We start from the raw sequence: 26,782 nt of genomic DNA, 5'->3' as shown, positions 1-26,782 counted from the left end.
CAACCACAGTTTCGTCTCAGTGTCTTCTCTCTCTTCATGTGATCCCAAACTGACGTTGAGATCAGGGCTCTGTGGGTTTCAGACCATCAGCTGCACGACTCTTTGCTCTGCTTGTCTCTGAAGACAGTGTTTTATGACCCTGGCTGTTTGTTTTGAGTCATTGTCCTGCTGCAGAATGAATTTGGGACCGCTCAGACGCCTCCATGATGGTACTGCATGATGGATAAGAGTCTAAACAATCTAAAGTGCCTAAAACCTTTGCACAGTATTGAAAAACATGAATCCTGTATTTTAACCTGCAGCGATTCCAACAGGCTAGCAAGCAAAGAAAACAAATGACCTTGCAGTTACACGGCATCTATTTGATTTCATTGAAGTATACGCTCTATTCTCAAACCACCCTCAAGACATTATAGCCTATTGATCTTGTAACAAAAAGTTTATCTATAATTGTAACTGTGTGTAATCTTCTTCTGTGCTTTCTATTCTCTCTCTCTGCAGCCGCTGAGAAAACGTTTGCAGCCTTCTTGGAAACACCTGGGCAGGGATGTCGGCGGAAGAATAGGATTGTGATGCTCCCCCTGTTGTTTGGTGAGAAACACAATGTATTCAGTCTTCAAACACCCACAGCAGGAATTCAAGGAACTTAGCCTTCACCGTGCCTTTTTTTGAAAATAGGTATAAGGGTATCCTTAACAAAAATGCTAAGTGGTTGCCAGGCAACACCAGCTATGTCGGTGGGGGGCGGTTTGCCAGGTAGGGTTCACTAGAGTTCACAACTTTGCACTTTTGCACTAAGAAGAGAATGAAGTACCCGTAAACTGAGAGGAGAGTGAAAGAGATAAAGTTATAAATCCATCTCAAAGCATTTTAGACCAAATGATAACTGTAAATTCTACAGTTTGCTAATACCAAATGTATACAGCAAAAGGAGCACATGTCCAAATCAGTCATCTTGATTGATTATGCTGTTCCTCCTGATAATTAAACCACATGCTGCTGCTGCGGTGTTCACTGAGTCGTCTGGCACATTAATGAACCATAAGAAAATGCTAAATGCACCATAAAGGGTGACACAGACATTTATGATCAAACACACCTCGCTGTACATCATACCTTTATTTATTCTTTTCTGCCTTTAACTTTGACCAGTCACTTTTCATGCATGCTCTCCGCCCTGGTGTTAGGATTTGTCAGAAGAACAAAGCGTTACATCTTTTTCTCCAGCATCAAACAGCATCTTCTTTGGATTTAAAGTTTCAGATATGATTGCCTCTACCTCAAAGGACACAGGCAGTGGTGTGTGTGTGTGTGTGTGTGTGTGTGTGTGTGTGTGTGTGTGTGTGTGTGTGTGTGTGTGTGTGTGTGTGTGTGTGTGTTTGTGTGTGTTTGTGTGTGTCTGTGTGTCTTAGCTTTCACTCTTCTACAGGCCTCATCCTCAGGATTTTTGAAAGTACAAGGCTGTCACAGCACCAGCCCAGATAAAAACAAGTGTGATGACCTCGGCTGTCAGCTGAGCAGTCCTCCTCTCCCCCTTGAGAAGGGAAAAATAGACACTGTGCAAGCTCTGAGACGGCAGCGATGGACACTGGGATTACACACAGCATGATCAAAAGACCATAGATGTAACGCAGCTGTTTGCGAAGGTGACGTCTATTGTTTTTAAGGTGTTTCTGCTTGATTGGACAGTGCAGTGAGGAGAAGAAAGAGAGGGGAGAAGTGCAAAGGGATGGCATGTAACTGCTTGTGTGGGCTTGGAGTATCAGTGCAGCCATGTGTGTGACTCTGTTCATGGCAGTGCCAAAAAAAAAAAAAAAAACCCAGAACTGTCCCTGCTTCTACAGTGTAAAATGTGCCTTCAGCCACTGTGTAATGTGAGACTTTTACCCCAGGCAGTAAATACATCAAAACACACACACTGCCACACACAAGTCACACACATGTATACGGACTGTAGATACAACCGGAGGCCTGTACACTCACTCCTGAATGCAGGAATACACTACCACACACATACAGTGGTTTGCTCAAAAACAAATCTAATCGCGATCAGAGGCAAATGTCATCTTTCGAGGTGACATTCAGCCGTCTCATGACATCATTTCTACCATTTGAGGAACCTAAAAAAGAATTAGCGCCCTTTACCACTAATTCCCCCGTCTACACTGGCTTTTTAACCACTCAACCAAGATTTAGTGATCACCATCGCAACACAGCTACAGTGGCTAATAATTCTAGGAAAAACGACTGTCAAAGCAATTTTATTATTCCTGTATTTAGGACCGTGACATATCAACCATTAAGTGGTTGATTCTGTTGAATCTCTGCTGTAATTAGCTTCCTTATTCACCTCTGTGGTGCAAATGTGATTGACTTTGTTGTTTGTGTCAAGCACAGGACAGTGTAGCTGAAGAGAATAGAAGTGGGGATGGAGACTAGTCCGAGGAGTGATGTTCTGCCTGTGGTGTTGCAATTCCCAGTGGTCTAATGGAGGTAGCTAGATTAGTTAATATCTCTCTAAAAGTGTCCACCTTTGAAAAACAATCAAGACTTATTCGCACCTCTAGTGTGTCAAGGCAGAATGCAAGCTTTGTGTGATCGCAGTGTGATGAAAATCAATCAATCAGAGCAATGTTATGTGGCATTTTAAGAGCCCCACAAGCAGTAGAAGGGTAGCTTCCCGATTTGAAAGTGTAGCAATGAAACGCGGAGCTCCTCACACTACCCATCTGCTGTGTAACTTGTTTAACTATGGTGGCAGTTTGCAATGAAGGGTTTGGGGTTTGTGTGTGAAGGAAATGAAAAATGGAAGTGTGACAGGTTCCACTTTTAGTTTCAAAAGCAGCGCTGCTCCTCCTTACATGACAGTGTCACAAATGTCAGACTTTCCTACTGTCACCTTGAAAATGGCTAAATTTTAAGTCTAGAGACTAGAAACTAGAGACTCAGAGGACTGAGCCATCAACCATCCCTTTTCAACATCATAGCTAATCTCCTCCATCTCCTGTTCACTGTGCCGCACTCAGCCTAATACATACAAAAATGCATGATGATAGTCAATCTAGCAGCCAAATCTAGATGCAGCATGGGCGAGGCGTCACTGACTCATCACACAGTGTTTCTCCAGATCTAATGGACAGCTGGCAGCAAGAGTCTATGTCATGCAGACTGGCCCAGCCAGGCCGGCCTCTCCCCAAGGTCACAGCCAGTCTCTCAGAGAGCACTGGCAGCAGATGGTGGTGAAATGATGGCCCATCATTTCTCATCCAGGAGAGAAGATGGCTGTTTTTTTGTCACAAAAAGCTTGTGGGGATTCTGCTGTTTGTGGTTTAAGCTTTTTTTATAGAAATGTTTCCATTTCCCTTCTGGTGAAAGGATCCATACGTCCAGGCCTTTCACAATACAGATTACACGACATTCAAACTTGCATCATTAGTTTTCAGTTAATTGCGATGTTTTCAAATGTGTTGTTTTGTCATAGATATATTCCATTTTTAGTGATATAAATTTAAAAAGAAAACAATAGCAAATCCTCTTATTTGAGAAGCTGGAACAAGGGAGTGTTTATAGTTGTGTGCTTAAAAAAGGACTGAAACAATAAATCAACTACCAAAATTGTTGCTAATAAATTTCCACTTAATCTATTAGTGGAATAGCTGACTCATCCCTTCAGGTGTTGTGTAACAAAATTCTGAAAGGATGAAATAATAATAATGAACTCAAAGGTCCACTTTTGACTGTCCGGTGTGGTTAACAGATACATTTTTATACATTTATTCTGTGCTACTGTACCACTATCCAATAAAAAACATGAACTTTAACTTTACCTTCAGCGAAAAGAATTTGGCAGGGACAAATATTAGATTTAAATCCTCAGACCAGTTTATCAACCAAAAGGAATAAAATGTTATGCCATATCAATGCCACCGGGACATTTACAGAGGATCCCCAGAACCTGGATTTGTGACGATGACGATTTATAAAAACACAAGTACAGACAATAATGCAGATTAGACTCCATCTTCTTGCTAATCAACAAGGCTATCAGATCATCTTCATGCATCTTAAAGGCACAAAAAGTTTCAGTGTTGAAGTCTTTATTGCTATAGCAACCAGCAGATTGAATTTAGCTCTGTTGAGCTAAAAACAGAATGGAGATGCACTTAATGCAACACTGTTACAGAAACAGAGGCTTAGTCACCACCTCCCTCCCTGGTGGACACATACATGTACATGCACATTCACACACATGCACATTCACACACACACACACACACACACACACACACACACACACACACACACACACACACACACACACCGATTCATACATAGTGACCTGCATTGGAGTTCCCTGTGAGTTTTCCTTTAGCCCTTCACTGGGGAACTGGAGGAAGTAGAAGAATACAGATGAGGAGGTGTGTGTCTGAAGGTTTGAGTCTGTTGCTAGTGGAGATTTTGTTTCCTCAAAGCACTAATGTTATGTACAAAGATGAGGCATAACAAGTTTAGGCAGCAACACCCTGGGGTGCGTTCAAGAAAATGATATATAATGAGAAAATCACATTTTTGAACACAGTAGACAATGAATTAGTCCGCACTCATTCATCTCACACAACTCACACACAGTTGTAATCTGTTTTAAGACCGATAGTTGCGTAGATTGAATTTTCAAATTAAAAAAAAAAAAAAAAATTTGTGATATCCAGATGCAAAAGTGAACAGCAGCTATTCCGAAACACTTTTGTTCTGATTGACGCATACGGTCTTGAGGGTCTTAGTGACAGAGACAGCAAGACCTGACTGAGTGTTTTCTCCTCAGTCTCCCTGTATCTAGGCAACAGCAAACCACCACGATTATTACATCATCTGGCAGAGCGGGCCTCACATGTATTAATCTCAAAGCAACACTTAGCTGAGCTTAGTGAGCGGTGAGCGAGAGCAAAGAGTGCTTTACATGTAGAGAGGGGAGGATGGAAAACAGGGCAGAGGGTTGTGGCATGACGAAGGTTTGTGCGTGTGTGCACGTGTGTATGTGTGTGAGAGAGGGAGAGAGAGAGAGGGTATATGTGTGTGTGTATGTGTTGGGGGCCATCCACATTTTTATCGGAGCCATTTCACACAGTATTACACAGAATATTACTTCACATGCTTTTGTAGAGTAGTGATGGACACACTGCTGCTTCAATGGTTTATGACCTCTATTGGGGACCAGTAGTAACTGCAACATCATTGGCCAAACACTGAGTTATTGTTCCAAAACCCAGTGACTGTGTTTTGAAGGCCAGAGATCTCAGAACTGAGTATGTAATCATTGAGTCAGTGGTGCTGATCAACATCGCATCAAGTTATTTTTGTGCTATGTGGCAATTAACTCTTTACTAACTGCTTTTTTGAAAATGAAACTACTGGTACTGGTAGGTTCAGTAGGAACCGAAGAGCTTTTGGGCCACAGAGAAATTAGGGTTTAGCTGACAGTTAAGAAAAATCTAGAATAACACCATCCTTATCCTTTAAATCTACCTTTTCAAATCAAATCAAAATGCGCATGATTTTATTTTGGTGTTAGATGCCTTGACTAGTATCAATAACACAGAGAATTGTAGAGGATGTTTGTTATTGTTTCTTTCTATATGGTTTTAAGGGCCCGATCCATTATTAAGCTAAATGATGTTGGGCACATTCACATTTGAGTGTGACATGGAAATTAGGTTATGCAAAACACTCTCCTGTTTTACTCAAAGATTCATAAACAGTATTAATGTAAAAGAAAAAGATTGAACAGCATCAAATTATGTGGAAAAACATCTTCAAAAAAAAAAAAGCAACATAAAGTGTTCAGGAGACTGTGGTAAAACAGGATGCCAGACTCTCTCTTCCTACTTGCTTGCACCCAGCAGCCACACTGTATGAATAATACATTTAATGCATCGAACAAGCTAATCGCTAACACAGTTTGTCACGCCAACAAGTGACTATTAGTTTTATTTACTCACTTCTTAATCAGTGTCCAGAAACGAGTGTCTTATCATGTATGTCTTCTTCAGCCACCTTTGATGTAACCCGATGTCTGCACCCATGTGTTTTGTGCACATACACATGCGGCTGTTGTTAAAGCCCACGCTGTGCTCTGACCATGCAGTTTTATTCATGCACTTCTGAAACCAATAATGATTATCATTGACTGCCGTATTTGTGGGAAAATGAAAAAAAACTCCTATATCCTGATATACATGTAGTCGCATATTTATAGGTCATGTGATGTTTCTTTACCCTATACAGAATCTACTTTTGCATTTTGCTGAACTCTGTGAACCTCAAAAAGGCAATGAGGAAGATTTGTGCTCCTATATTGAAGAAAATTACTGCAATTAGGGTCAATAGGATTATTGATAAATACCACTGACTCAGTGATTACTTGTCCAGGTGCTGAGATTTGTAGCTTTCAAAACTTGATTTCTGACTCATACTCTATATTCCTTAATTGACTAATATATTTTCACATTTCTTTACCAAAATACCACATTAAGGCCTTAGCACAATGTCATTTTGTTCTGTACATTGTGTTATTCATCTTAGAATTTCCCTAACCCTTGGAAAGCACTCACAGAAATTCACTGACTGCATTTCATCACGTACAGGAAGTGCTATGTTTATATACTACTGTACAGAAGTATAAGCAAGCCAAGAGATGTGCTTCAAAATATGCCGTGCAAATCCCAATCTTGTGGATAAAAGCAGCGTCTTTCATATGGGGACAAAAACTTTCAGTCGTCCAGCTTTTGAAAGGCACAAAAACAGTAATGAGCACATGAACGTAGTGCAGCTGTTGACAACAGGCGCAGCCAGTTTCAGAAATCCAATCCCATATTTGCCATTAAAATTCAAGTGGCTTCAAGTGATGACAGTGACCTAAAACGTATCTGCACAGAGTGTTTTTGGTGCTTCCTTAGCCAACATGCTTGACAGTGAAAACATTATATGGTTCACCTCTCTCAGGCTCCAGCAAAAGAATTTCACTCTTGGTTAACGCAGAGATGAGCTCATGGTAGTTATTGTACACCTGACACTTCTGCTTGACAGAGAAGGCAGGTACTGGAGAGTGTTTCAACTGCTGATACTGACGGGAACCAAGTTGAGACGTCTAATTCATGAGTTTGAAAGCAGATATGGATCACTGAAGTTATGATCAATTTTTAATTTCTAATCCTTCAACTTGGTCTCAATAAATGCAAGCAACACTAGTAAGATCCCTCAGAAATATGAAGCCAGCTTGTCTGGTGACAGACTCCACTGTAAGAGAATGGATGCATTTAAAGCAAGCAGGAAAACGTTTGGCAGCCTCCTCTGTGTATGGCACGGTAAACACAGTGAAGATAAGCAATCCAGATAGTTACTCCAACATTCAGAAAGTCCTTCTGTCGTCCCTCACACTGTCCTTGAGCAGTAATCAAAAGCTCTCTCACCTCTCATCCCTGATGCACATCCACTTGTCTAAGATGATAACAGAGCCAGCTGTTGACGTGGATGCAAACAGCTGATCGCAGGCTCAACCAGGGAGAAAGAAGTAGGCCTATATCATCATCTACCATGTTTGGAAGAGAGGGAGATAGTGAGGAGAGCAGTCAGGGGGGTAGTAACAATGCTGTGTACAGGCTATGTAAAGCAACATCTCCAGGTGCTCCCTTGAGAACCAGACCAAAAATGTTATGTGCACCCCAGGTTACAGAAATTCAGCAAAGAAAAACTACCTTAGCTTTGCCTTCACAACTAAAATTCTTTCTTTTTTTTTGTCAAAGTGGAGAGTTTTCTTACAGTACATGGCTCCAGACTGCAGCCAGGTGACTGACAGAGTGTTACCTATTTCATTTTCAGCTAGGTAGGGCCGCTGGCTACATCTCAATACCCGTAACTGAATGAAACGGTGCTTTGTCACTCAGGTTATTTAAATTCCCTGGTTGACTTTTAACTGGCAAAATTGACCGTTTAAATTCACCTTAATTGCTCTAATTTTCTCTTTTTTCTCTTTTTCTAATTTCTGTCTGTCTGCAAAGTATTATTGTCATATTATTCATCTGATGACTTGAGTTTAAAAGTCATTAGATCATCATATTTTTACAGGCCACAGTTCTACCAGATGCAAACAATGAGATTTTGGACATCATTTTTTAAGGCCCTATTTACGTTTAGTGTAAAGTTTACAGTGGCTTGACCTCTTTTATTTTCTTTCACTTTGTAGTCTGATTGCAACCATTTTGATGTCCTGCTTTGGTGTTTCCATCAGCTGTGTTTTGCTGCACATAAGCAGTGTGGCTCTCGGTCTGTAGTGTGATTTGTCAAAGCAGTCTGACATTCAACAGAAGCTGTCTCTACTTAAGACACCAAGAGCACACTGCAGTGACAGAATATTTTAATAAAGATGCTGCTGAGGGAGATTACACAAGCACAAACTGGGTATTTCACACAGCAATATTTCTTATTATGCCCATCTGCAGGCACAATAGCAAGCTTTTGTCCTGGTTTCAGAGTGCCTTGGGTGGTAGCACTGCTGTTGTGGAGGGTTTTGTGCAGGGATAACGGCCTGAATGGATAACGGGTACAGAGGCAAATCAGTATCCTACGGGGCATTAAGACATTCATCCAAATGATTTTAGCAAGTACAAGACACAAACTATTTGGTTAATGTGATTTTCAGTAAAAGCATGCAGTGTAATTCCACAGGGCTGTTTGCTTTTTTTTATCATGGCAACAGAATTCAACAGCAGCTCATATGACAGATCCAGATAAGATTTTATTAGGAATCACCTGCTCTTGCATTTTCATTTCCCCTTTACAAATAAATGCTACCATAGAAACTGAGTCTGTAATGTCGAACACAAAAAACCAGTAGACAGTCAGAGTGTGTATCCACCTGACATACTGTACAATCTTTGTGTTTCTAGGGGGGGATTATCAAAAGTACTCAGAGAGAAACCAACATCCTCTAAGGCTGAAAAAAAACCTCCAGATGTCATGTTGACTGGCTGATGGTGGCTATGATCTTTTAATACCACCTTAATACTGTTAAACTCGTCGTGTTAGTAAAGCGCGTCTATACATGCATGTTTCAATTTAGATGCCGTTGGACGCTACATTAAAAAGAGTTATGGAACTGTATCTCAAACTGCCACATTTTGGCAACCACTTCAAAAATTCAAAACAGATTTTGTGCCAAATTTTGTGAAGATTGGGTGAATTTTATAGGAAAGATTGTTAAAACCTTTAGTTCAAAACACAAAAAAACCTACTTTTCCACACCTTATACCAATTCCTATAAATCAACTGAGGTACCAATCTGATACCAGTGCTCTCTTTTTCCAAAGTTAAAACTCTCTATACCTATTGAAATATTTGTGAATGTACTGTAAGGTAACACGAGGCCAGTGGCTCTAAAAACAGCCAACTTTAACAGGCAGTTTATGTGTATCAGTCAGTTCATGGCTGAGATACCAGATATCAGATCAGTGTATCCCAGTGTATAATCTCCTCTAGTCCATGGCTTAACTTTCAGTCAAAGTGAGTCGTTTTAGAGATTTCCTTCTAACCAACAGACAGAAGAAAGGGACAGAAAATGCTTTCAAACTGACTGGCTGTGTGCGACACTTCCCGACTCGACATGTTACACCTGACAATCCTGAATGGGATCATGGGATATTGGTATTCTGCACCAAAACACCTATAGTGTCTTCATCCAGAGAACAGGGAGCTTTGATTTTTGGTTTTAATGGGTTGAAAGAATAATGGCTTAGAGAGGAGGTGCGTGCTTTTACCTGTCTCTCCTTCTTCTCAACACACAGCATGACACACAGCGCACACATGCCCAGTCTCTTAAGTGGTCAATCTAAAAGCATTGTAGACAGACAAACACTCTCTATGACTAAATCTATACCTTTCCGCAGGATTATGTGAGAATCTTTGTAAGATTTGATAAGAAAAGTGAGAGAGTTGCCCTCTGGTGGTAGCATTCCTAGCTTAGAGGGAGAGGATTCAAGTGTCTGTTTTATTTTACAAAAGTTGCTTAACTTTTTACAGTGACTCTTGTTGTGGTGAAGGTTAAAGATCACAGATCTTGCTGATGATCTCTACCGCCGCTGTATTTAGTATTTTAAAATCCAGTCAGTGATAAAGATTATTCTGCAGCATGATCCTAAGCGCTGAAAGGCACATGTCAACACTTTTCACCTCATGCAGACTCTTCTGAAGACACCGAGACAAGCTTCAGAGTTTCCCATAATTAGTTTTGAATTAAACTGTCACTGCAGCGGGGTGCCAGACTGTGTTGTCAGTGCCCTCACCTCTGTGTGCCATGACACATCAGAGCCTCTCGTGTTTCTGTGGTGACAAACAGATCTAACTAATCCCACGCAATTAAAACGATTACTGAATGCTGAGGCTGCTAAAAGGCCTCAAACTAAATGGTTAGATTTCAGTCATCTGCCAGCACACATTTGGAAAGGCTCTGTTTGTGACTTTGATGTTCAGAAAATGTAGAGAAATATAGCATTAATATCACCAAGTTGCTGAAAAGTCCAAGCAGCAGGGAAAACAAGTCAAACATATATAATCAAATAGTTTTCCCTTAAAATTATTCATCTGTTTATAACCAAGAGCTGAAAATTAATCAATGGACTCAATACTGAACTCCAGACAATCCTTGAGGGGCTTGATGGATCCCTATTAAGTGGACTGTCCAACATTGTTAATATTCCACATCCATGCTCAAGTTGTGCTGATGAGCCAAGGGTTTGCTGTTCGGGCCAGGCAGTGGGTGCTGCATGCCAGCAGCCTGTGAGAGTCAAGTTAAAACCTCTTACGTTGGCTGTTTCCAAGTGGGCAGAGCCTTCTGATTAGAGGCTAGTTAGGGATTTGCCAAAGTGAATTGAAAGTTGAAAGAGCGGTTGAAGCGTGGAAAGTCAGTTGTTGTTTGAAATCGAATATAAAAGAAGTTGGACACAGTGTTTATGCAAGGTTTAAAGCTCCTCTTTATCACTGAAGTGGTAAAGTTTGGACAAGAAAATACAGTTATTCAGATGAAAGAGAGTGTCAAACAAGTTGATGTGTCTTCTTTACAAAGACCTGTATTTCACAGGTGTTTCAATTTAACACCCGCAGAATGCTTTACTGAAGACAAGTCTCTGTAGGAGTGCATGTGTGCTCACATGTTTATATACATGATACAGAAACAGCATGACAGAGAGCGTGTGAGCTTTCAGCTGAGGAAACCGGCTAAGCATTGCACCCTGCCATGCCCTGTCGGTGTTATATCCTGTCCGTAGCGCTCAGGCTAACCCCCACTTGCCTGACTGGACGCTGGTTTAGCACATTAGTATTAGCACTCTGAATTCCCCATGTGGACATGTACCACCTGGCAGGCATCGCCGCCCTGTGTGAGTCAGAACACTCTGGCCATTAACACACGGCAGGTACCATGGCATTGGCGAAGGATCAAGCCCATGTGGTACTGTTAACCTTAGTGTCCATACACACACACACACACACACACACACACACACACACACCCACAGAGTTTCTCTCCTGCCTTGACAAGCGCTGATCCTATAAGCGCTCCCCAGAGTGCGATAGACTGAGATGACTGCTACCACCCTGCTTCTCTGCAGGCCAACCCTGCACACAGCATATCCTATTATCAGCTATGGAGATGTTCACTATAGATGCTGTTAGGGAGAACACACACAGTCAAATCAATTTCACGCATGATGGCATACCGATTAAAACTACATAGGTCGATAAAGCTGATTCTGATCTCTGTTTTTTCCCTGTGGGATGTATTTCAAATGTAAAATAAGAGAGCCCAAATTAAGGACATATTTGTTTTATGTATCCATTCCATATTTCATCTAGTATCTGCTTTTTTATTTAGGGATGTTTGTGTAGCCAGGATTTTAGAAACATTGAGGTCTAAGTCTAAATTCATCCAGCAGATGACCACCCAAAAAACATGATATTTAATTTATTCATTTAAAGATACTATAATGTATATTCTTATAATAACAATGTATTGAATGACAATGTGAAAACAGTGTGACACATTGTGCTCATGTTGATGGACCTCCAGATAATTACCACCTGAATCTGCAGCCCCGGCTTTAAGGAGCTTTTTAGCAAGTTTCAGGCCATTGTTTAGCTGTACAGCTCCAAACATTACTGTTTTTTTTCACTCTGGTTTTCAGCTGCAGCAGGGAATACACAACTAACCCTAACCTTAACAAATGAATACTAATGTCACACCATGTCTACAGGATTTGTAATTAAGCAGCTGTTTGCAAACATGTAGACCTGTAATGATTAGTCACTTAGTTGATTGACAGAAAATTAATCAGGATTTGATTCAAAAATGAACTGGCTCCAGCTTCCACTATATGAATATTTGAGGTTTTCAGATGGGAATAATTCACTATTTTTGAGAAAAAAAAGTGCACTTAATCGGTAATTGAAATAATCTTTAGTTGCAGCCTTACTAATATGTTTTCCTAAGAGCTTAATAAGGTGCTAAAATATCAGATGGACTGTTTCTTCTTTTGGTTGAACCGCAACAGTGGGGCAAGCCCTATAAACAAGAATGTCGCTGGCTGACTGACTGAGTGATGAGGTCACACCATTGGTCAGCTGGCCGAGTGTTTGAGATTCCCCACCGGTCGATGCTCTTTCAAAATGATTTCATGCAAACAAGCATTGTTGCCAATTTAGCATCTGTGTTGCTAGATCAGTCGACTTTTCAGACAAAGCACATAGCAACAAATCTAGCGACGTTTGGACAAACCTTTGCTGGTGTCAGTAGAAGACAGTCAGTTTTGCCCTGTGAGCACAAGGTCAGTCTTACCCTCTGCAGGCGCACCTCTATGCTGAAGGCACAGCAGCTGACATGAATGAACTTCTCATTTTGTCTCTGAGTGATCATTTACAAATAAATTTAGCCGAAATCACTGTGCAGCCATTGTTTTAATGTGTGTTGCGGTTATAAAACCAGGATTTCAGCAGTGCAGAGCAGGAGCTTGAAAATAGCTTGGTAGTGACTGCTGGTTCATGTAGTCTTAATGGGCTGTGTTTCAGTCACTATTTCAAACTTGTTCTGTTGTCTGACAACAGAAACAGGTAAACATGTAAATGATAACAGCTTTATTGGAAATTCAGCTATATTAAAAAACTGTGCATGTGAGCACAGAGAGAAGCAGAGCAGCAAACAGATAAAGGGCTGAAACCGGCTGACACTAGGCAGAATGCAAATAGCCTACGATGCAGTCCAGCCATATACAAGGTTCTGACCTAGGTTTTGCCATGTCTTGCTTGCATTTGTTCTGCTGACCACAAGTGATGAAACAAATTGATAAGTGTAGTTTTAAAAAGGTTGCCAAAAAGGAAAAAGGTTCATCTGAAAGGTTGACACAGTGCTTAGCTTAATTACCATGCTCCTTTGACAAAACCAAGCAGTAACACCCAAAAAGTACCAGATCTGGTTGATGAATCAAAGGGTGGATCTACTCTTCAAACAGAGGCAGGCTGCATATTGACAGGGCAGAGCTTCAGGATTAGATATCCTGTTGCAACAGGGATTGCCCTGGCCTCCATACAGCAGGGACTCTCTGTTCAGGTCTGCACTGCATCATTCTGCCAAGACAGAAAGATCCTTTTCGCAGCTATTTTCGACACACTCCGTCCCCGTGGTGGACTCTTTGTCTGGCCAGGAATCACTTGTCACCTTTGTCACCTTGTAAGCAAGAACTACAGGGAACCATTTCTGGCTTTACAGCCCTAGGGGGATACATGCAACTACACACATAAAACAGCGCACATGTAGCTCGCAGAATGCAGTAGGATTTTTTTTTTTTTTTCAATGAGATTATATTGTTCACAGCTTACAATTAACAATTGTTTCCTGCATTCATTAGATCATCATGTCTTTTCACTTGCTGTTTCTGTCTCTTTCTAACCTCTTCTGCCCCTCACTCGCCTCACCTCTCTCCTCTCTGCACTCTCTCTGTCACTCTGACTCACTATCTCACATACACTGCATGAGCACACACACACACTCTGTCAATGACCACTCAGAGTATCACGCACAGCTGATAATTCAGCCTTCACAGCACTCTGAGACATACACGAACACGTACACACTTGCACATTCGCTATAGCAGAGCTTCAAGATTAGCAGCTACTTCTAGCATGACACACGGGGGGGGTGAGAGAGTACAACACACACACTAACACACTGTACAATCACATTACTGGGCATACTGAGCTGCAGACACACACACACACTTGCACATTCACTGCCGTAGAGCTTAAAACTACCACAATAGCATATGCGTATCTGTCAATGGCACCATACATGCTTGTGTGCCTGCTAACACACCGTTATATCCCGCACACACACTTGCACACCCTGGCCCAGATCCCTCTTATGAAGCAGCACTGTTTGGAGGAATGTACAGCAGAAGTGTGTGTGTGTGTGTGTGTGTGTGTGTGTGTGTGTGTGTGTGTGTGTGTGTGTGTGTATTGTGTGGGGGGGGCGGGGGCGTGGGTGAACGCTACAGCTCCTGAGTATCTCCATGGAAACAGGCTGGAGAGCAGCATATCCTGCTCAGCGCACTGTCAGACACTGAGGATGAATCCAGTCCTCATTAGGGAAGCCAAACCACACCACACACCAGGCGGTTGATTCCATTATTAATTGCAATAGATGTTTTACAGAGAAAAAAACACACACACACATACACACACCTGGATGAGGGGTTTCCTCATGCTCAAAGTAGTCAATACACTCCAACTAGCTTATTGGACTTGGGTTAGGGATAGAGATTCTCTCCCCAGGCTGATCAATGTAGATTGTATGATTTTCATGCACGCTGATGCAGTCTCATCGTAGCGCATCATTGATTTTCCTGCAGGCACCTCACATTTACCATTTTACCTTCTGTATTTTTTACAGTGACTGACAGTTCACATAGAAAGTGGACATCATTATTGAGTCAGATCTAACGTGCTGATGATGCACTGATAAAAATAAATAAATACAAATTCTCCAAGGCATGGGATTCAATTCAAATAAACTTGCTGCAAGAGATTCCGGTTGATGCTGCTTCAAAATCCCACAGAACTAAAAGCTCAAGAGTGGGTCAAAGTGGCTCTCACTGTGGGTCATGTGCTACAAGATGTGGTGTAGTGCAGAGAAGCCTTTAACTCAGAGTGTTTTTCAGCTGATATTTAATGACAAAGAGAGAGCTTGCATTAGCCATGAAATTAACAGTGCAGAGAGAAATTCAAGGTTGAGCCGCAGATCTGCTGACGACACTCAACAGCACTCCCTTACATACATTATGTGGGACCAAGCATTAATCCTATCACTGCTTTCTTTTATATCGACATCATGCCACATCATACGGTAAATATATATCTTTAGGAAAAGGAGAAGCACACTGAAACTTCCAATATCCCCAGTTTTTATTAATGCAATGTTTTGAGGTGCAAGGTCTTCAAATAGGTCAAATATCCATGCAAACAAAAAACAGGTTGTCTGTATTAACAAAAACTTACAGCTCCACCTACAATTAGGGGATCACACGATGCAACTGATTCTTGTCCTGCACCTATACCATATTGATTTTGATGTGCGTGCTACCATTTCTGACTCGAATATCCTCCAATACATTCAACGACTCCTGAGATGTGTCTCATTCATAGTTATCTACTTGGGTAAAAAGAGGCCAAGGGAGTACATGTTTCCAGTTCTCAGTGCAAAACAATAAACTGCATCAGTCGTGCTCTCTGTTGCCAATATCCAGCTCACTCCTCTCAATGCTCTCTATATTCAAACTCATATTCACTCTTCTACTCACTCATACACCCACACAGCTTCTCTCACTACCTAACATGGTATTGTACTCAGCACCACTCGGAGGGGATTAGAACTGGGAACTAGGATTCTGGTTATTTCCATACAGGACTGAATATCAGGTGCCCAGGAAACATTAAGATAACAGAGCCAAAATGAAACTTTAATGATCCCTGTGGGGGTTTCTACGGTCACTGCAGCGATAGAAGAATGATGATATACAGTGGATAAGATGAAACATAATGCTGAGTAAAGATAAGACATCTGATTGAGTCACTTTTGAGGCAAAAATGCCAAATATCCTGTGGTTCCAGCTCCTCAGATGTGAGGATTTGTTTTATGTCATTGTAAGTAAAGTTTTTTTTTTTTTTAACCATTTCAATATGATATCTTGGGATCTTTTAAATTTTTACCAATATACTTACATTTTATCGACCAAATGATTAGTCATGAATTGAGGAAGTGATCTGGTAATTAACTGAAAAGTGAAAATGAGTGAAAATAATCATCAGCTCTAACACTTAAGTACAAAGAGTAGTTTCCAAATTTGCAACTTTACCGTGAGGGAAAGAAAATCTGTGTGGGATGTGCCAACTGTGAGCTCTGCAGAGGAGATATGCAGGTGTGCACTGTAAACTGTTAATATGATATGTCATGTGTCTTCTACATTGATGCAGTTCCTGTTGGGAGACGAGTGAAAGTGAAAATCATACTTCACTGGTTTTAAACACAGTTTATTAGGAACACCCAGCTAAAACTACGGCAGTCTAATACAACAGTTCGGCAATGAATCCTACATGAAGGTTTTTGTTGAAAACTGTTTTAGAGAGGTGTTGATTCAACTGTATGATTTTGGAGAATGTAATCTGTGGTGTCTGTGTTCACAACTTCATTTGTGTTCCTATTATTTTGTCCACCCCATTCAAATCAAGAATGATCACACAAATCAGCACCTCTTTAACAGGGTTTCAACAAAAAGTAAACATTATAACCTTCATGAAGGAGGGTTTACTGTATTGCAGGACTGTTGGATTACACCGCATCAGTTTTAGCTAGGTGTTCCTAATAAACTGACAAGTGAGGGTGTATATCAGCTGCTAGGACAGTTAAGAAATATTTTATCTTAAAATACAACTACCACAGGCCACGGTGTTTATTTTTGATTCGATCTGCAAGTCAAAAGCAAAGATCCAGCATTGTATTCAACAAAAGTGCTGAATAAAATATCTGTCAGTTTTTACCTTCTGTATTGTAGAAAACAACATGAAGTGGGAGAAAATACCATGGTGTCACTAGCAAGAAGCACAACGGTGACAAGAAAGAGAAAAGATGTGAAGTTGTGACAGTTTCAGATCTCAGTAGACAAGGTACAAAGAAAGGAAAACCCCAATCCTCATTAAAACTTAAGTTAATTGCTGGATCCCGGAAACGTGACATTCCCTGTGGTGGTGGTTGTCATCAACACCCCAACTTCTCACTGTTATAGAAAAAAACTGATTCATTTACAGTGTTGAAATCATTTAGCCAAGGAGGGAAGTGCAGGTTTGTGCAGCTCAGGAGTCGGAATATAGTAATAAATTGCCAATTTTATTTGCAGTGCTTTGGGGACTAACACAAAACCAGATTCTGTGGTTACCCTGTGCAGATGAAGAAAAGAGATCCACGATCAGAAATTCAAGCCTGATGGGTGAGAAACACCACAGCTATGACAGTCAACCTTCATGAATAAAACAAGGTAGAAGATAAATTAAAATGATTGTGTGTTATCACTTTAAATGTAACAGAATTCACTGGTATTTCTATTGTTGTCCTGTGCTGCACCCGGCAATGAATCAGCTCATCAGTTAATGGCTGATTAATCATTCCGTCCTGACCTCTAAACCCCACAGCAAAACAAAGAGAAAAGATGCCATCAACAGCCAGATGTACCGCTGCTCTAATCCCAAAACCAAACACACACTCTGTGAGTAAAACTAAGAGGGTAGATAAACAAATTAGTCATTTTATACACTGTGTCAAATGACTGATTCGCCCATTCCGTAATAGCACACAGAACATGCAGAAAATGTTTCACCAGTATCGACCCACTGGGAGCACGACCTGACCATCAGCTTGTATGTTGGTCGAACCATCCGTCTGCCGGTCTAACTATTCAGGCCAGAACTCAACAACTACTGGCTGGATTTCCACATTGGGTTTGGATATCAATCTCAAAATTTCATTGTTAAATTTCCTTGAAATTTCCTGTAGATATTGATGCCCTCCAGAGGAGGAATCTTAACGTTTTTTGCTCATTTTACCTTTCTTCTTCTGCTGTCCTCCGCATACAGGATATCTTATACTGCAACAGGCAGAGTTCGATGAAATTTGATTACCACATTTATCAACTTTAAAAGGGTTTAAAAGGGTTTATCCCTTTTAAATTTGGTGACCCAATTGTCATTTCCTCAAGTGTCCCCTTCATTTTTTAAAGGAATAGTTCACAATTTTGGGAAGCTTACGCACTTTATTGTGAAGATTTTGATGAGAAGATTGATCTCTTGTCTCACCTCTAATCATCAGGACTGGGAACAGGAGAAACAGCTACCTTTTTGTAACAAAATCCATTTATCAGCACATCTGAAGCTCACTATTTAACACATTATATCTTGTTTGTTTAATCTGTACAAAAACAGAGGTGTTGCCAGGCAACCAGCAGAGACTCCAGGATGTAACTAGTCATGGCCAAGAAATAGTCTAGCGCATAACCCCCCAGTAAAATGGCAACATTTTTACAATTGTTTCCAGTCTGTAAGCTAAGCTAACTTGCTGCTGGCTCCACCTGCAGTCGTATCCATCTAACTCTCAGCAAGAAAGTGAATAAGAGCATTTCTCATAATGTCAAACTATTCCGTTAACCACCGTAACAGTAAAGAGGCCAGTCTACTCCATCAGAGCTGGTCAAACTCCTGGTACTCTGTATGATGATTTTCTGTCTGAAAATGACGATCCACCATTCAGCACCCACTTCACGCTGTGATTGGTGTGGAGGTGAGAAAGGAGTCTGGATTTGAACTTTTCTCTCTGACTTTCTTTATTCATTCTTGACACAGTTATTTCTGTCTCTTTTCGTGGGTGTAGCCGAGTGTAGCAGTATGAATTTCTTCAAGGAGAGACCATCTGAAAATGTGCACCGTTATCGCCACATTCAAACTATCGCTTCTCCAGGTTTTCACCCTGTCTTCAAGTGTTGCCGTTTTGAGCAGCTATAACTTGATTGGTCGAACAGCATGTCCTAAGAACTAGTTCTGAATGAGAATACCCAGGCCCTTAGTCTGTATCTTTATTGTGTCGTCCATCCCGTACAACATTTCCATACTGTTTTGTGTAATAAACACTGCGGCCTCTAGGGGCTGCTGGTGGGGCTTTCCGCTCTTATTCTTGCTGGGAGCTTTGAGCTTTTTACAGGGAACCAGACAAATGAGGCGTTTCAGGATGCTAGTGTATCTGCTTGAGAATCAGAGCAGTGAAAATACAACTGGGAGCTGTGAGGAGACTCAGCTCCTCTTGAGATTCCTCTCTGCATCCCAATGCCACACATGACAAATGATCACCTCATCCAGACACCTTGCTACACATGAAAGCAGCCTGATTCAGTCCACACAGCCATGTGAATGTGTGTGTGTGTGTGTGTGTGTGTATGTATGCATATAGGCGTGCCTTTAGCTCACTCTGTACACTGTGTTAGGAGATGGAGCTTGTTGCAAGGGCAAATGCTGTATGTACAGTTTGTGAGTGTGTGCCTGCGTGTGTCAAGACACGAGGATTAATGCTGCCAGTTATAAAGACTACCTGTCAGTCCCCTGCTGCATATCACAGTGTAAAAAACAAACAAAAAAAGTTATTTTTTTAATACAATAACCTACAATGCTATGTGCTATGTGATCTCTATGCAAACATGAATGAGTGCAGATGCACACAGATTTTGAGCTAAATGGTGGTTGGTTCTTTTTTTTTCATAATCGGTTATAAATACAGAGGCTAAACGTGTGTGTGTCTGTGTGTGTGTGTGTTTCAATACACACACATAGAGAAGCCCTGAAGCCCTGTCAAACGGCAGAATGCAGGATTTGGATATTGCTGCAGCACTAGCTAGACTCCATCTCTTATTATGGCATTGGGAAGGGTGTGTGTGTGTGTGTGTGTGTGTGTGTGTGTGTGTGTGTGCGTGCGTGCGTGCATGTGCGTGCGTGTAGAAGGTGAAAGTGATGAACCCTCATTAGGTCACTTACAGGTTCAGGCTTTACAGTGTCAGAGCTAACATGTGACTGAAAGATTGAATGATTTGAGAGGGATCGCACTGTTCAGCTGTTGGCCAGCAGGTTTCCCAAACCAGAGAGTGATGGAGTAAGTTCTCCTACACCCCCCCCCACCACCACCACCACCACCACCACCACCACCAGTCCCCCAATCCACATCTATTTGCTGTTGTTATCCTTATCTCTCCCTTTCTTTACACTCTTCATCTTGAATTCCTTCTGTCTATGACAAATAAGGCATGAAGACACATATAGCAATTGTCAGGAAAAGGTTTTTCTTTTCTCTAACAGTCAAGCTGACTCGATAGAAATGATTACATAATGATTAACTATTGGTACCATTAAAGAAGACTGTCAGTTATTTAAAGCCTGAAATTTTGCCGACATTTCTGTCCATAAGAAGATCGATGGAGAGCTGTTTGGCCACACTGTCAAGATGAAAATCCCCTTGTTACCCATCAAGAAGCCTGGCTGAGGAGCAATCCCTCCCACCCTGCCGGATTCTGTTACACACACATACATATGAACACACACACACACACACACACACACACACACACACACACACACACACACACACACACACATACACACACACACACACCTGCACGGATCTCTGTGATTGAAGGGGAGAAGAGGTGCTTTTCCTCCAAAACTGAAGACAGATGTATTTGGCATATCCTACAAAGATCTGTCGCTGAGAGCTTTTGATTTTGAACCATTGCAAGGAATACCAATTACCTAATCTGCTGTGGTAACTTCTCATCTACCTGTTAAATCCACACACATCCACACACATCCACACACACAAGCCTGTAACAGTTCTACTGAATAGCTCTTGAGAAAAAACAGAAAAACTGCCAAGATTAGAAACGATGTTCTGGGTGAGTCTTCTTACCTTGCAGCGAGTCTATGTTCCGGAGACATTGGAGCACATATGCGGCGCGTCTTCACACGATGACAGGGAAGCAGTGGACAGTCATGCAGAGGTGTTTCACATCTGAGAATGGAGGGGGAAAGCAGGATTTCTCCTCTCTTTTTCTGTTCCTTTCTTGTTATTTTTTTCAAAGCCCTCAGAGGAATGGAGCACTGACAGAGGAGGAGGAGGAGGAAGAGGAGGTGGAGGTGGAGGTGGAGGAGGAAGAGGAGGTGGAGGAGGAGAAGGAGGAGGAGGAGGAGGAGAGGGAAGGCTGAGGAGGGAGCAGTCTGCCGGGCTGGGCTGCTGTGGATCACCTGGAGCAGTGTTGAGCTCCGCATTTACTCCTCCACTGCAGCAGTGCGAGGCAGCAGCGCGAGCTGCATGTTGCTCCCACAGATCACCGCAAAACAAGGACACGGAGTCTCCATCTGCTGGATTCAGGATTCTGCAGCTCTGTGGCTCCACGCGCTCCTATCCCCATCAGCATGCACACTCATGCTGTCCCTCTTCCCCTCTGGGTTTCAAAATGCATTTCTCTGTCTTTATGCCTTTGCCTCACACTCCTTTTCCCTCTCAAGGGGTTTATAACGAGTCACAAACGTGTTGCCATGTTCTTTGGCACTCAGTTTTCCTTCTCTGTGTCCTCACATTGACTGGTGCATGTAGTCATATGTCTGGTGGTCTTGGTAATAAAACGTCAAGCTCAATAAAGCCTCAGCCAACCTCACGCTCTCCTTGCGATGACATCACTCCTCCGACCGAAAGGGAGGGAGTTGCTTCCTGGTCTTGTCAGGACCCTGTTGACGTCACCGAGATCAGACACGTTCCTCAAACCATGTGCAGGCGTTTAAATGGCATACAACCCTTAGAGAAAGTTAAACAAAGCTGGACAACTGAAGCATGCCAAGGAGTTCCACTTCAGGTAAATCCACTGCAGCGGATCCAAGCAAATTACAGCATGAGATTTGATCAGATTCTCTACCTTTCGAAGTCCCGAGACAATCTCCCGTCCAAACTAGAACCACAAATTCCACCAACTAGCAGAACACTTGATCTCCTAGCCTGACCGCCCTCACATTCTCCTCACGTCCTCCCTCCTTCATCAGCCTCCTCTCTGTCCTACAGCACCGCAGAGCTTCTAAGTCTGAAAGACAATCTGAGAGTGGTATATGTACAGATTTGGAAAGGATCATATTGATTTGAGGCCTAACGTGAGACTTATTGGTATTCTGAAGGAGTAGAGGTGCCACTCAAGAGACATATGAGTGTTCCTTCTCTTGATGAAAAAGACATATCAGCAATAGCTGATGCAAATAGAAAAGAAAGGCAGCTTAAATAAGGGCATGGGAACAAAAAGCCAAAAGACAAAGATGTAAAACTTTGTGTATCCTAAGAGCTGAAACCTAGAGGCTTTGAGAAGTGGAAAAAGTAATATTGTATGATGAGTCATTTATTTGTCCTGGTGTCTATACTTCATCTGTGCAGGTGAATGTTCAGAGAGAGACAAATGTTTTCAACCCACAGTCCTCCAACAGTTAAACAGTCATGATGGCTCTGTGATGCTTTGAATTCTTGACTTGTGGGAGTCATTAAGTGTGATGATAATGCTGCAGGACCTGGACTGTGAAGACCAGGCGTTCCCCGAGGCACAAATATCGTTTTCTTGAAACTCTGTACTTAAAGCTAATGTCTCAAATGTTCTCCATAGTCTCTCAAACCAGCAAACAACACCTTAAAGAACTGCTGCTTTTCTATCATTGCACTACTACTTGCTGAATAGAGTTTATATTGTTTGGTGTTCCAGTAGGGTTCAGTCCCAGGTACATTTTAATGTTTTGAAATAAGGTGCCATCTTTGAATCTGTTACAAGACCTGTGCTTCCATTCGCTAGACTGCGCATCTCAAATAAAAAAGGGTCTCACTTTGCTAGCGCATTGTGAACACTAAGATCTAGATTAGTTAAACTTAGGGAAGATGTACAGAACAAAGCTCTCCAGAGTTATCCTACACTGTGAGCTTTTCCCCTTAGGGAGCCATTAGAGACGAGTAGGAGCCATCACAAATGTGTACAGCAAGTCATTATTGCCAAATGCAATTAAAATACTGAATGCAGCCTTCTTATGGTTTGACAAACAGTTTCATTTAGCAAAATGGCCCCCACAGCATAACAGAGCCACTGGATCACCTCACTGTAGGGGTCAAGCATTCAGGTCTATACCTGTTCTCTTGGTGTATGCCACACATGACCTCGCCCACTTGCTGAAAATATGGTGAAGAGTGATTCATCTGACCATATCATTTGTTGCCACTTCTCTGTAGAGCAGTGCCTATGTTTTTTGCACCAGTGAACTCATGCATTTATAAATGTGCGATCACAGTCATCAAATGTGCGCTGTCCACCACTGGTCCTATTGAAACACTGGCCAGTTGAGCAGCCTTTGTGACTGAGGCTCCTGCCATTCGTGCCCCAACTCAAAGGTCACTTCGATCTTTTCCTCTTGCCATCTTGACAAAAACTCAGAATCAACTGGGCCTTCTCAGCATTTTACACCTGCCACAGAGCATGATTAGATGTTCATGAAGCGCTGTGTGCCTGTGTGAGAGCATCTGCATTCATTATGTTGCTCCACTCATTTATTCAGGTTTTTCCTTTAATTTGTCACCCATCTGTATGTGATAGCAGCAGCTGGGAATGTTATCAAAGTAAACAGTCCCACCTAGTGGTGTAAGACTGAGCTAGAAATATCAAAGAGTTTAAAAACCATATGAACACATTTGAAAAGCTCATTGTGCTCATTCTTAAAGCTTAAGCTCATACACAAAAAAAAAAAATAATAATAATAATAATAATAATAATGGTAAACAGCATCACTGCTTCTGCTACTTGTCCTGCTTGCTTTCTATTCCTTAAAATGATGCGGTCTGCACAGTCATTAACATTGTACCTCAACCTTGAGAAAATGATGAGTAAGGTATGATCAACAGCAAGTTTTGCGGATGGCTGATAAAGAAAAAAAACTTGTAACAGTTCTTTAGGTTATGCACATCAAACAAGTAAAGATGTTCCCGTACCCACATTCATTTCATCAGGAACCTTCGTGCTGACAAAGCCTGTAAAATCACAGTAGGACCCTACACATGATTAACTCACAGATAATCTCTGATACGTGGTGGGGCTGGAACTCCACTGTCAGCTCATTTGTAATGCTTAAAAAGACATTTTCAGGATGTGATGAACACATATGATCACTGATGTCAAACTTGACATCCAACAGTCTTTATCTCAAGATGGTGTTAAGATTTAGAGCGACACTGCAACTACCAGCTAACAATTAGTGCTGGCGGGCTAAAAGTGCAAAATCGACCTGAGGTATTAATGAGTAGAACAAAAAGGTAAAGAGTCAGTGTAAAATAATCAAACCTGACCTCAAAATGTTCATTGGTGAATTATAAACCAACAAAATATATTCTCCAAACTCCATTCACATGTCATTGAAATCATTAGAAGGCTTTCGTTTCACTCTGTGGTATTTATAAACTTTAACATTAAAATTCACAAAATTAAAACTTAAGATTACACTGTCATGATTTCATCTTGGACCTTGGCTTCAAAAGCATCACAGAGATAGTGATAGTATTTGAGGTTTTTGCTGATGCGAGCCAGTATTTGATCAACTGCGATGCCCAAAAAATGCCAAGAGAAAGGCAGCAGACCCCTGCAGTGCTTTTTCCTTGGATGGTTCTCTGTGCTCTGACCTCTGCTGAGCGGAGGAGTCCTGCAGAGTTTAACTAATTAATGACTATCTCCTTTATGCTCTGTGCTCAAATTCTCCACACATTACAACAGCCAACACCTCCACCAGACTATCTGAGGTTGATTCACTGTCTTTACCTGCCTATGCACTTGGCAGATAGTAGGGAACTTTCTGAAGAGGTCATCTGTCAGTCATATCATATGTACCATATAAATATGATCAGCAAAAATAACAGGAAGCAGAAATCGATCTATGTTGCTATAAGGGGACAGTGCTAACAACGGAACTTATCCAAAGGCCAGTTGAACTGCATTGTGGTTTAAAGCTCCACTTATCAATATTTTTAAATGAACAGTGGATCAAATCGATACATGTAATGCGAAAGGTGTCGCTCATAGAGAACTCACAGAAAATTATCACTCGACTCTGCACTTCTCCTCAAATCTACGGAGAGTTTTTCTGTCTTTCAGCGAATTGTTTTGGTTTTCTTGCCTGCAACTTTACTGTTTTGGTTCAGTCTTACCACTTTCATCAGCGTCGTTGAGCCTTAGTACCCGCAGCGTCGTACCCTCAACCAGCAGTGGTTTACATTGAAAATGCTCTGATAGACCCACTGTGCACTTTCTGCACAGCACCAAATGACGCCGCCGGTGAATGTAGTATAATATAGTATAACTGAACGGAGCTGCAGGAGTTGGAGCAAAGCAAAACTAAAAGGAGCCAAAAGGAGGAGATACTGGACTTAATCCATTAGGTGGCCAGAGACACCGCTCCAAATTAATTCTAATGTAGCTCTGTGTCTGATGATTGTGTAAATAAGCAAATTTCAGCTAACACATTTGCCTTATCATCTTTATAAGGTAACAATATATCAACATTGCGTTTACAGCTTGCTGCGCTGCCACCAAGTGGCTAAAAATAACAAAAATTTATGAATGTAGGGTTAAGCTACAGTTTGAAACACATTAAAGCATTATTTCATATATTTCTTATTGTCAACAAATCCAACGAAAAGACTAAAACAAACAATATATTAGTCCGTCTCACAATACATTATTACCATGTCAGTGGCTCTCCGTCACAAACGTATCTATTTCTATGAAAGACGCAAATTTTAAAATGGGTCATACCTATATAGATTAATCTTAATGCTCAGTGACTTCCTAAAACATTTGCCCTAAAACAACAGTGTGAGCCAATTAAGTACGGATTGGTATTTGATTTATTGCTCATATTTTCAATGTTTTGTTTTGTATCTTTAAAAATCATAGTATAGTTTTATGTGTATTCTGAACAGTGAATTATTGGTGGAAGATGCAAAGATTATGTTTATATTTAGTATTACTATTATATAACATTTTGCTAATATGTAGAGAAGTGTGCAAATTGGATCATATTAGTTTGATAGCTCTTAATACAGAATATAACATCAAGGACTAGTGTAAGATGTAACTTCTTGATGTGCCGTTTTCTTACAACATAGGAATATGATATAGCAGACTTTGGCTTCACAGGCAAAACTTAGTACGATAAATGTTGTCTTCTTATGGGATTTTTTGATGATACAAAAAAATATTGAACATCCCCATACTTCATGGTCCTCAGGCCAACATGGTCCGAGCCTACTTGTTATAAAAACTCCACGCTGCCACAATGTCATTCCTTAAGATCCCTGCTACTATAAAGCCATTATGCAGCATGTAATGACATCCCCTCATTATGTTTGACACAGCCACCCCTACCACCTCTTACCTGAGTCCTTCTCAAAGAAAAGACAGCAGTGAGTCTGTAGTAGCCATGGTAACACCTGTGACAGATGAAAAGATGGATGACAGATAAAGTACAATACAGCTGAGTCACTCCAGGCACAAACACACACACACATTGACTGAATAGAGGGGAGCAGCACAATGGAAACGTG

At 41.3% G+C, this 26,782-nt stretch overlaps 1 protein-coding gene across 1 annotated transcript in view; it reads right to left on the bottom strand.

Annotated features, from left to right (window-relative positions):
- LOC111237023 (disks large-associated protein 2-like) overlaps nucleotides 1-26,782 on the bottom strand; it is a 93,122-nt gene that overhangs the window by 65,587 nt on the left and 753 nt on the right. The gene's annotated exons all lie outside the window — the stretch shown is intronic.

Source organism: Seriola dumerili, unplaced genomic scaffold, assembly GCF_002260705.1.
Source record: "Seriola dumerili isolate Sdu_G_001 unplaced genomic scaffold, Sdu_1.0 BDQW01000025.1, whole genome shotgun sequence".
Classification (NCBI taxonomy): domain Eukaryota; kingdom Metazoa; phylum Chordata; class Actinopteri; order Carangiformes; family Carangidae; genus Seriola; species Seriola dumerili.
This window is presented reverse-complemented; position numbering and strand designations above follow the sequence as displayed.